Source organism: Adiantum capillus-veneris, chromosome 1, assembly GCF_014529385.1.
Source record: "Adiantum capillus-veneris isolate H3 chromosome 1, ASM1452938v2, whole genome shotgun sequence".
Taxonomy (NCBI): Eukaryota; Viridiplantae; Streptophyta; class Polypodiopsida; order Polypodiales; family Pteridaceae; genus Adiantum; species Adiantum capillus-veneris.
Window position 1 is genome coordinate 30,980,743 of NC_140931.1, and position 9,399 is coordinate 30,990,141.

Consider the following 9,399-nt stretch of genomic DNA (forward strand, 5'->3'; position numbering starts at 1 on the left):
AAAGGAAATAATACACCTGATATAATGGAGAACACCCATTGTAACATGTAAACATCCATTGTCATTGTCCTTTGACGGTTTCCTTATGTAGTCACAAACTGCATAATAGTCACCACCAAACATCCACCTTTCAGAGGCACATCAGTGGGAAAAGGTACCAACAACTATTGAACACAATTAAAAAACATATGGAAACCTAATCTAATTATTTGCACTCCATCTAGAGAGTCAAGGGAATAGGATATTGTAGAGATTGGGGGGGAACCCTAAGGCTAAACCCCTATCCTCGTCGTCGAGAAAAACAAAGTCATCATCCGTGAGACCATATCTGCCATCCGTGTAATCATGTAAATCTTCTTCATCATCAGAGGAACCAATGTTTACTAAGAAGGTCACTAGACGCCTATAGTCATCTTGGTCAAAAGGGTAGGCTTGTGCAATGGCAAAGGCACTCTCTACTAAGTATGGATCAGTTGTGGTCAAGAAACGTATCAGCCCTTCTAACTCCTCAAAATTCCTCTCACATGCTAATGTACCTACCAAATCCCATTCACAGGCAAGCACCAGAAAGACCATGTGAAACATTTGTGAAAAGTAACTAGGGTACCTCTCACCCAAGGAAGGAGTGGATGACTCTAGCCTACTAGCCATATCTGTACACATAGATAGATGATGGTTAGAGTGCAAATATTACAAGAGTCGTGTTCTTGTGCATAATGTGTTTTTATGGTTTTGGGTTATGTATAGAACTTGTAAGTTTCCACATTATTGTTTCGTGGCTCTTGCTCTTTTACTTTTTTATCTTGTTTTTGTGAGTATAAGGATTTATATATACATTCCCTAGGATTGGAGATTGAGAGGTCAAGGAGGAAGGTTGAGAGGGAAGCAAGTGAATGATGGATGTCAGCAAACACTCCCCCCTTCCTTGGGTAGATCATACCTTTTGGAATGATGTCGTCACCTTTTGAAACCAATTGTTCCAAGTTGTTATGGGTGAAGGCTTTAGCCAATAGTTTTCGACCGCCCTATGCATTTCATATAGTTGCAAGGGTGGTAAGGTACTCTCCCATGATTTTATTTGCAACATTGTTGTAGGTGGTGAACTTACAACGGGAGGTGCAAACTCTTCCTTGTGTTTATGGATATGTACAATGGTAGGTGGAGGTTGTGTCAAAGTTTCTATTTTCGTATAGGAACTACATGAAGAGCAAGACGCTTCATTTGACTTCCCTGCTTTCCTAAGCTAGATGGAACAAATTGTTCTTTCTTCGGTACCCAAACGAGCTCTGGAGAGGGTGTGTAGCATTCCATGATTTCTTCCTTTCCGCGATCTTCAATTAGTTTTGGAGCCACAGGATTGGGCTCGCATGGGTCAGGTGACAGGTAAGAGCACAATTTATGTTTTGGCACCCAGATTTGATCATTTTCCTTCATAGTAGCCTTGGGTTTCCAATAGTGTTTTAGGAATCGAATGCAATGTTTCTTTACATTTCTTGGACGTGTGGGACGTCTCTTATGAGGATCCTGTCTTTTAGCACTAGCTATGGTCGCTAAAGAAGCTTTTGTGACCCACTTGTATGTTTTCTTTTTTATATTAGGATGGGTTTTGTGTGTCTCAAGCTTTATTTCAACTGCATGAGTTGAAGCTCTAGAGAGTTGGCCTATGGGGACATATGATTCAAACTCTTGGACATGCAATGTTTTGGGTTTTATTTCCTTAAGAGGCAATATCTCAGGGACTATGGCTTGAGTGGCAAGGCTAAGAATTGGTTTCTGCGTTGTGACACCCCCAGTCCCCCAATCAATAATGCATTTGGTGGCTATTATCTACGTGCGTCCTAGGTGCATTTGGCGGCTATCATCTACGTGCACACATATGAAAAATCATTACAAATAATCAACCCGCCCCCCCCCCCCCCCCCCCCCCAAATGTAAATATGATACCCCTCCCTTATTTTTAATCTAGGGAGATAAATTATTGGGGGCCTGCCCCTAACTTATACGCTTATGTAACTTATAAAGAAACCCCCCTCCCTTGCACTTACGTGGCGCGGTAAGTGTTTTGTGGTGAATCCCCCGGGGTTTACACGTACACGGCTACAACGCTCACGATTTGACACACACTATGCTCTACCGGATCTTGCGCTAATGAAATCCCAGGAGACATGGTCTTTATGAGCTACCTCGATGAAATTTTGGTAAATTTCGGGTCCCATCAGCTACTATTGGTTATCGACCTCTATAAAACCCTCACAGATTTGGAACAAGTGAGTACTACACTCACTTTGGATCTTTGTTCTGTGCTATCAGCCTGTGTGTTCAAACTTTTAAGTTGTTGAGACTGCAACATGCCTAAGGGAATGGAGAAAATTATGGTGGAGTCATCGTCTTCTCTGTGTCTACAGGTTATTTAATGTTTATATCTAATCTGGTGGCGTTCTTCACTTATCTAACATTTAACATAGGGCTGGGTTGGTTTGATTGAGATGTTATGATAAACTTGAGTTGATAGTACTCTGTGTATTTATAACTCCTGCTAGTTGGATTGATTAGTGATGGAATGCTATGCTCTGATTTTGGCCTTTTTTTGTGCTGAAATCTCTAAAAAAATAGGAATCTCATTGTCGTATGATTACTGGGTATTAAGGTGCTACCAGATCTTGAAAAGAATCTTTGAAGATGAAAAGCATCACATACGCCAATGATGTCTAGATTTCTTTTTGAGCTTGAATACATTTGTCGACATTCATCACATACCCAAAAGATATCTGGTTTTTTTTACTACACTAGCCAGATTGGTTGCTCACCATTTGCATCTTGAAACTATTGCTGACATGTGGTAGGTTGGTATATCTTGCCTGGTTCTGGCTTAGTTCCCCTGCTTTCAAATGATCTAAATTTTGCTCTATTAAACTTGCCCTTACATGCTCTCATTTCATATCATATCAGTTAGTAGTAGGATTATTGAATTACAAATATACCCGCATTATACTGGTTACAAAGATTATGAATCTTGATATCTCCAGCTGGGGATTAGATATTTAAAATGGGTTTATGGCATAATGGGTACTCTCTAGAGTGAGAGTTGGTCTTTGGACTATGCTTTTGTTGGTCTTTGGATTTTTAGTTGTACTTTTACTAATCTCTGGCTATTACTGTTCTGGTTTTGGCTTAATGCTTCTCTTGGGGCTTTGACTTGCCCGACTGGTCTGGTTGTGATTCAAAGTATAGCACTTTGTCCTGCACTATCAAAACACACTTTATAATTGTTCTGATTTTTTGGTTTCCATACCGAGAAGAATAAATCTGCTGCTTTTTAATATCTGGTAATAGATGATGGAATTGATATTGATATTAGCAGGGAATAAAACAGGAATATGTTACTGGCTTTGTGAACAAATATGTCAGCCATGACAGATGAAGAGAGGCAGCTGTAAATGATGATGTCATTTGAGATGATTAAATCTGTTCTCAACATAAGTAGGGGTAAATTTCAAAAAAATTCAAACATATGGGTTGGGACTCCCCTGGGACTCCTCTGGTCATTCTGCTGGTTACCGGAGTCCTATACCTTACTGTGTCTAATAAAAAAATTCAGATAGGTTATGGCTTTGCTTTCTCTAAAATGCTACAAAGGCCTTTAGGCTCTGTGATTGAAATAAAATCTGGGTCTGACTTTGTTCATGTGTAACCGGCTTTTCTCTATCACTTCAGCAGGTGTTTTGAAATAGAATAGCTGTTAAAACCCGATGCCTAGTATAGGGTGTATGTATTGAGCTAACTTTTGCTTGCTCCTATGGGGTAAGAAACTCCTAGATTTGTTTAAAGGACGATTGAAATATATTAAAACATTGTTTTGAGTGAGATAACCTCTTTAAACACTTTAAACTTATGATAGGCAACAGAATGTTTTGGAATATTTGGATCTGTTTTGATAAAATGGTAGCATTTATTATGGAAATCTCACTCTCTAGGAAATATTTGCTAATGACCAAGGACTATCTTATAGTAAGAACTTGGCTTTTCAAAAACTCTTATTCTTTTTCCAAAAAACAAAATACACGTTGAGAACTGTTGTTTTTTTCTTTGTGACATGGATAACAAGTGGGATGCCCATGCAACACCTGTACATAGGAACAATTGCTAACCGAGCATTTTCTTGTTTACTACAGGTGCGGGTGAGGGCTACCTTCTTTGATAAAAATATACTATTCTATGTGGTTGTGGACATGAGGCATATCTTTTACCTTAAAGCAACGTCAGACTTAGGGATTACTTTTGTCCATGTTATACTTTGTTTTCATCACTGCCTTGTACAAAATTTATTCTCAACAGCAAATAAATTATTGTACAAATCTATTGTATTGTCTAGAATTATCGGTATGTGAACAAGTAGTGTTTGTTTGCGCTTATGTATCTATTTATAACTGCTACATACACACACACATTGGTACTTGTATTTATATTTATGGTTTATTTAATACTAAACTACCCCCTACTGCTATCATCATGGCTATAAGAAATGGCTTTCCTAAGATACACTATGTCGGTATCCACCGTGGGAAGAAAGCCCTATAGGGTTAATGATGATTATAAGTCCTTAGCTAGATGCTATTAAAGGAGTAAAAAATTTTGTCGCACTCTTTAACCAAGCATTACCTACCCTGCCTTGGGCGTAATGGCTGCTCTGCTGTGATGGACCGCATCAGTGGTGCCTACAATTTTTGGCTTCCTCAGAAGCTGTAGCACCTGGTATACTCAGTGAGTGGGGTGATACTGATTCTGCACGCAACTCATCATAAGTGATCGTGATCTACCTTCTCCTATTTAAAGAGGTGAGGGCACATTCTACCCCTCACTTAGCCTTGTGTTTGTTTTTTACTTGCATAAAAATTTAGGACTGTGTGTTTGTTCACTCGCTGCTGTACCAATCATGGAGCTTGCTACTCAACCAATACAAGTTGGCTTCTGTTCACACTGAGCTTAAAATTATGTTTTTCCTCTTTTCTACTTGTGATAGGTTATTGAAAACAACGTGGCTTCCTGTCTAGCATACCCTATCACTTAGCCTGGTAAGGACCATTATGTGGTTGACTTTGCGTGACAGTAAAAGGTACTAATGGGGAATATTGATCCCCTGTGCTTAGCCTGGTAAAGCCCACGATGTGGGTTGGCTATGCTTGACATTATGTGGTAATAATTGGATGGTTTAACTCTCTTGGGCAAAGCTATGAACCTGCAATTGGTCTTTGGTTGCTCTGCGTAAACTATTCATTTTTTTGATTCAAGTTATTAGGGGATGTTATATCAATTTTTACCGCTTGGCTTGACATTACAATACTTTGTTCATTATATGCATGGTCACATAACGTACTGTTGATGCATACTGTCTAAAAAATCTCTTGATGGGTATACGCCGGGTGTGTACTTGTTTTTGAACTGGTACTAGTTGTTTTCTCTAAAATTGACACAGGTCGTGCAAAATATTGGCTACATTGCAATTGGGGGTTTAGCCCGGCTGTGCTGATGTTGGATTTTGGTACTAGTTGTTTAGAAATTGTTTGGGGGTATGCCCCAGTTGCATACCGATGTTGGACTTGTTTGTTACTGATTATTTCAATAAGGTGATACGTTACATTTCTTTTGCATTCATATGGTCAGGTATAGTTTGAAAATAGCCCATAAAGGCATCTATTCCTTTTCTGGTGTAACATTCGATCTGGCAGGATACCGTGGCTACTTTAACGATTCTTTGCCACTTGATGTGCTTGAGAGAGAATGGAGTGTTCATAGCTCGGGGGATTCATTCTATATACAAAACCGGATGCCACCTGTGAGCGGACAACTTTGATAAAACCCGTATATACGACTCATATTAGGGAATATGACCTCCCTTTCTACGCTTATACGACAATGAATGAAGAAAACTATCATACCTCTATCTTACACATACATTTTAGGTCTTACATGATCTAACTAAGTAAAACTAGTCAAAGTGTGTAGCATAGTGACTAGCAATGTATTAAGGAACCACTTCTGTTGATAAGTAGATGATCTAGTGGCGTTCTTCACTTATCTAGAATTTAAGATAGGGCTGGGCTGGTTTGATTGAGATGTAATGATAAACCTGAAATGATAGTACTCTGTGTATTTATAACTCCTGCTAGTTGGGTTGATTAGTGATGGAATGGTATGCTCTGATTTTGGCCTATTTTTGTGCTTAAATCTCTAAAAAAATAGGAATCTCACTGTCGTATGACTACTAGGTATTGAGATGCTACCAGATCTTGAAAATAATCTTTGAAGATGAAAAGCATCACATACCCCAATGATGTCTAGTTTTCTTTTTGAGCTTGAATATATATGCCGACATTCGTCACATACCCAAAAGATATCTGGTTTTTTTTACTACACTAGCTAGATCGGTTGCTCACCATTTGCATCTTGAAAGTATTGCTGACATGTGGTAGCTTGGTATATCTTGCCTGGTTATGGTTTGGTTCCCCTACTTTCAAATGATCTAAGCTTTTCTCCTGCCCTTACATGCTCTCATTTCATATCATATCAGTTAGTTGTAGGATTACAAATATACCCGCATGATGCTAGTTACAAAGATTATGAATCTTGATATCTCTAGCTAGGGATTGGATATTTAAAATGGGTTTATGGCATAATGGGTACTCTCTAGAGTGAGAGTTGGTCTTTGGACTATGCTTTTGTTGGTCTTTGGATTTTTAGCTATACTTTTACTAATCTCTAGCTATTACTGTTCTGGTTTTGGCTTAATGCTTCTCTAGGGGCTTTGACTTGCCCAATTGGTCTGGTTGTGATTCAAAGTATAGCACTTTGGCCTACACTATAAAAACACACTTTATAATTCTTCTACCTTTTGGGTTTCCATACCGAGAAGAATAAATCTGCTGCTTTTTAATATCTGGTAACAAATGATGGAATTGGTATTGATATTATTATTTTTTTAGCAGGGAATAAACAAGAATATGTTATTGGTTTTTTGAAAATGTATGTCGGCCATGACATATGAAGAGAGACAGCTGTAAATGATGATGTCATTTGAGATGATTAAATCTGTACTTAACTTAAGTAGGGGTAAATGTCAAAAAAATTCAAACATATGGGTTGGGACTCCTCTGGTCATTCTGCTGGTTACCGGAGTCCTGTACCTTACTGTGTCGTTTTTCATTAAAGACATCACCTTAGAAAGTTATTTTTAAAAAATTCAGATAGGTTATGGCTTTGCTTTCTCTAAAATGCTACAAAGGCTTTTAGGCTCTGTGATTGAAATAAAATCTTGGTCTGACTTTGTTCATGTGTAACCGGCTTTCCTGTATCACTTTAGGAGCGATTTTGAAATAGAACAGCTATTAAAAACTGATACCTAGTATAGGGTGTATGTCTTGAGCTAACTTTTGCTTGCTCCTATAGGGTAAAAAACTCCTCGATATGTTGAGAGGATGATTTAAAAATATTTAAACATTGTTTTGATTCAGATAACCTCTTTAAACACTTTAAACTTATGATAGGAAGCGGAATGTTTTGGAAAATTTGGAATTGTTTTGATAAGTGGTAGCATTTATTATGGGAATCTCACTCTCTAGGAAAGATTTTCTAATAACCAAGGAATTTCTTATAGTAAGAACTTGGCTTTTCAAAAACTCTTATTCTTTTTTCAAAAAAAAAATACACGTTGAGAACTGCTATTTTTTTCATTGTGACATGGATAACAACTAGGATGCCCATGCATCACCTGTGCAGAGTAACAATTGCTAACCGAGCATTTTCTTGTTTACTATGGGTGCATCTGAGCGCTACCTTCTTTGATAAAAACATACTGTTCTATGTGGTTGTGGACATGAGGCTTATCTTTTACCTTGAAGCAGCATCAGACTTAGGGATTACTTTCTCCCATGTTGTACTTTGTTTTCATCATTGCCTTGTGCAAAATTTATTCTCAATAGCAAATAAATTATTGTAAAAATCCATTGTATTATCTAGAATTATTGGTCTATGAACAGGTAGTGTTCGTTTGCGCTTATGTATCTATTTATAACTGCTACACATACACACACACACACACACACACACACACACACATTGGTACTTGTCTTTATATTTATGGTTTTAAAAAAACTAAACTACCCCCTACTGTTATCATCATGGCTATAAGAAAATGGCTTTCCTAAGATACACTATGTCGGTATCCACCGTGTGAAGAAAGCTCTATAGGGTTAATGATGATTATAAGTCCTTAGTTGGATGCTATTGATGTAGTACAAAATTTTGTCGCACTCTTTCAGTGAGCATCACCTACCCTGCCTTGGGTGCAATGGCTGCTCTGCTGTGACGGCTGCATCAATGGCGGCTACAATTTTTGGCTTCCCCAGAAGCTGTAGCACTTGGCATACTCAGTGAGTGGGGTGATACTGATTTTTCACGCAACTCATCATAAGTGATCGTGATATGCCTTCTCCTATTTAAAGAGGTGAGGGCACATTCTGCCCCTCACATAGCCTTGTGTTTGTTTTTTACTTGCATAAAAAGTTAGGACTATGTGTTTGTTCACTTGTTGCTGTACCAACCATGGAGCTTGCTACTCAATCCATACAGGTTGGCTACACATTGAGTTTAAAATTATGGTTTTTCTCTTTTCTAATTGTCATAGGTTATTGAAAACAATGTGGTTACTGGCTAGCATACCCTATCACTTAGCCTGGTAAGGACCATTATGTGGTTGGATTTGCGTGACAATAAGAGGCACTAATGGGGAACCTTGATCCCTTGTGCCTAGCCTGGTAAGTCCCACAATGTGGGTTGGCTATACTTGACATTATGTGGTAATGGTTGAATGGTTTAACCCTCTTGGGCAAAGCTATGAACCTGCAATTGGTTTTTGGTTGCTCCGCGTAAACTATTCATTTGTTTGATTCAAGTTATTAGGGGATGTTATATCAACTGCTACCGCTTGGCTTGACATTACAATACTTTGTTCATTATATGTATGGTCACATAATGTACTATTGATGCATACTGTTCAAAATATCTCTTGATCCTTTTGCATTCGTATGGTTAGGTATAGTTTGAAAAAAGCCCATAAAGGCATCTATTCCTTTTTTGGTGTAACATTCGGTCTGGCACGGTACCGCGGCTACTTTAAGGATTCTATGCCACTTGGTGTGCTTAGAGATGTATAATTAAATGACATACAAACTTGGGAAGGTTGGATTCCATGAACCTAAAAGGAGCGTAAACTATATCTATCCTAAATAAACAAAAACAAGATTGATATTCTTGAACTATTAATGGAATTTTTTCTTAGGCTTCTTTACTTGAAAAAAAGCATGAGGAATTGGAGCTTCACTGATCTAGCAGAAAGAAAAAACT